Genomic DNA, 3,954 nt, shown 5'->3' with positions numbered 1-3,954 from the left:
TTCCCCTGAATGAGAAGGAATTTCCTCTGCCTGGGAATGATGGGGAAATGAAAAGTCCATAGGTTGATGGATGTGGACCAAGAACGCCCAGTCCAGCACGTGCTTTACAGTAATGTGAGCATGTGAAACAGTCTTTTCATAAGAACTTTGTTGAAGAGGATTATGAAAAATATAAAACATAAATAAAACAATTTAGTCTTCAGTGAGAATTGAGCACACAACCTTAAACCTAAAAGTCCTATGCTCTACCAAGTGAGCTAACCAACAACACAACAAACCTCACTGTAATTACCATTATGGTTATCTCAAAATCACGAGAAAATGATGAGTAAAAAAATATGTGATTAGGGCTACCGTATATATATATATATATATATATTCATATATATATACACATTCATATATATATATATACAGTATATATGAATGTATATATAGATAGACATTCGATACATGTCTATTAGAATTTTTTTGTAAATGTGTACTGAATTGATGAAGATATCTGTTGTGATGTGGAAGAGAATCTGTGATACAACAGGCAACAGTCCTGTCTCTTTCTTTTCTGTTTTACAATGACATGCTCTGTCTACAAATTACAGTACCAACGGTAAAAGCTGTGATTCCTGTCCTCTCTCCTGCAATGTATAACTTTGTACTGGTGAAAGTGATATATGCCAGACAAAAAAAGTGCAGCCTTGTGCATTTTCAATCATTGTCATCAAAATCTTAGCCAAAGTGTACATCAGAAAATACTTACAGAGTACACTGTTATATTGACCAGATGGCTAAACATTTTGACTTGCTTGTTCATAAACAAGACACAAGGACTTGTTGTTCTGATGGCACTGACAAGTTCAATGACTTTTCTCTTGAGAGATAGACTAAGGATTTTGAGCAAATTATGGGCTTTTGCAGGTAATCCACTGTGTTGTGCTGTTTGTACTACCTGTTTTGAGAAATGCACTTACTGTTTTGCAAATGTTAAGGATGATTCGAGAAATGCACCAAAGCGACTGAGAAAAACTGTAAGTTAAGCTCATTTTATTTAAGTTTATACATTGTTACGGCAGTAATTTTGCTCTGCATTGTGCTCTACAATGTCTCCACTGTTTCCGCACCTTCATCACAGTTAAAGATTAGATATCAACGGTGAATATGGTCAGACTGTGACATAATTGATGAGGGGTGCCAGTGGACATGCAAGAAACTTTTATTTAATTATAATTATACCAACAGGGATTTTACAAATACCTGCACGTTCTCTTCTAAAATAATAAATCACGACAGAAAGCGAGCCATTTGTATTTCAAAATGATTTCATGTATGGCATCCAGCTAATTGTCGATAAGCCTGCTCTTTTGCCGGTTTTGCTTTAAGGACTCTGATGACCGATCCTGATGAACTTCAAACCAACTTCGAGGACCAAAATATCCAGACTCTTGTCAAATAGTCAACATTCAGATCTGGATAGCTCGGTTATCCACCCAGGAAGAACAGGGTCCTTTTATGATAACTGATTGACTACTCTTTTGCATTAGCATGCACACTGTAAAACATTACTTGATTTCTTTCACAATTCATTTTCTTTGTGTCATCACCACAAATTTTATATCAGGTATAGATAGCAAGGGAACATTGCAAAATGTATGAATATGCCCAATAACTCACCAACATATCCTGGTGTTCCACAGGCTGTGGACATCACACCATGCTCCAACGTCTTAGACAGACCAAAGTCACTGACCATGATCTTAGCATTCTCATCTGTGTTATAGTATAGCAGGTTCTCAGGCTGTTCAGGACATATAGAGAGAGATAGAAAGGTAAAAAGTAAAAAAGAAGGAAAGAAATAAAGTTGGCAAAGTGTGTGTATGTGTTTGTGCGTGGGTGTGGGTGTGTAGACAACATCCATAATTAATTTTATTTTCCATGACAACTCATCTTGATTTAACATGTACCCTGGTTTAAGTAGGTATGTGTCGATCTAACGTGTTATAATAAGATTATTTTGGCAAAGAGTCTCATTATATATGTCATCTCAAGATGATTTAAACCTAAAATGTAATGAAAGCATACAATATTTCAAATACTTAAAAATATTTGCCAAACATATCTGTTTAAAACTTGTTTTATTGGTTAAATATGTGTAGAAATGTGTTTTGGTCATTGTAATTACTAGCTTTTCATTTTCCTTCTGGGTGAAATTATTGTGAGTGTGTGTGTTACCTTAAGGTCCCTGTGTACAATGCTGTTTTCATGCAGATAGCTGACGGCCTGCAGCACCTGTTTGATGACTGTGCTGGCATCCCTCTCAGTGTAAACCCCCTTGTCTAAGATGCGATCAAACAGCTCCCCACCTGACACCCTGCACACATCCACAAAGGAAATCATGAATGTTTCTATCTTTCTAGGGATCTTGTTGCTCCCTTCAACCCTGTTGACATGCCAGTACAACAAAAAGTTCTGATCGTCAAAACTTTTTTTTAACTTTAGCAAAGATCCCACAGTTGCCAAACATGTTAAGTTGAATTTTGGGAAGATGTGTGTAAAATGATCCACAAAACAACAATCTCAAGAATTATTGCACTGTCAGACAGAGTGGAATAAGGTAATTTTTCCAGCCTTGAAGCTATATGGAAAACGAAAAGGGAAAATTGCATGTTAGGGGATATAATGGAATTATCGAATAAGCAGACACACAACACACAGCTGTATGATTCAGTTGTGTGAAAGGCATACTTACCACCTATTGTTGTTATTGTCAATATTTGTTTCTACCAAGGTAATCGTTTGTGAAAAATGTGATAAAAAGGAGTCCACTTACAGTTGCATGACAAGGTAATAGTGTGTTCGACTCTCATAGAAATCCTCCAGTCCCACCACGTTCTCGTGCTTTATCCTGAAATCGTAAGAAAGATGTTGAGGCATTACTGCTGCCCTCAGTGGCAAATGCTACATGTTTAACTACTTAACTACTTCAGCTATTATTCTCATCCAGCTAATTTGGTTCTTCGAACAGGTTTAAGGTAACTAGTTACTCCTGGATGAAGTTATCTTAAATAACTGTGCAATGAAACTGAAAAAATGTTGATCATGTAAATGTGTTATAGATAGATAGACAGATAGACAGATAGATAGATAGATAGACAGACAGACAGATAGATAGACAGACAGATAGATAGATAGATAGATAGACAGATAGATAGATAGACAGACAGATAGATAGATAGATAGATAGATAGATAGACAGATAGATAGATAGACAGACAGATAGATAGATAGATAGACAGACAGATAGATAGATAGATAGATAGATAGATAGACAGACAGATAGATAGATAGACAGACAGATAGATAGATAGACAGACAGATAGATAGATAGATAGACAGACAGATAGATAGATAGATAGATAGACAGACAGATAGATAGATAGACAGATAGATAGATAGATAGATAGATAGATAGACAGATAGATAGATAGATAGATAGATAGATAGATAGATAGACAGATAGATAGATAGACAGATAGATAGATAGATAGATAGACAGACAGATAGATAGATAGATAGATAGATAGACAGATAGATAGATAGACAGACAGATAGATAGATAGATAGATAGATAGACAGATAGATAGATAGATAGATAGATAGATAGACAGATAGATAGATAGATAGACAGACAGATAGATAGATAGATAGATAGATAGACAGATAGATAGATAGATAGATAGATAGATAGATAGATAGATAGATAGATAGACAGATAGATAGATAGATAGACAGATAGATAGATAGATAGATAGATAGATAGATAGACAGACAGATAGATAGATAGATAGATAGATAGATAGATAGATAGACAGATAGATAGATAGATAGACAGACAGATAGATAGATAGATAGATAGATAGACAGATAGATAGACAGATAGATAGATAGATAGACAGACAG

General features: G+C 35.2%; 1 pseudogene; it reads right to left on the bottom strand.

Annotated features, from left to right (window-relative positions):
- The window catches only part of LOC123987107, a 185,103-nt pseudogene that overhangs the window by 43,126 nt on the left and 138,023 nt on the right, over positions 1 to 3,954 (bottom strand).

This window comes from Micropterus dolomieu, linkage group LG18, assembly GCF_021292245.1.
Source record: "Micropterus dolomieu isolate WLL.071019.BEF.003 ecotype Adirondacks linkage group LG18, ASM2129224v1, whole genome shotgun sequence".
Taxonomy (NCBI): domain Eukaryota; kingdom Metazoa; phylum Chordata; class Actinopteri; order Centrarchiformes; family Centrarchidae; genus Micropterus; species Micropterus dolomieu.
This window is presented reverse-complemented; position numbering and strand designations above follow the sequence as displayed.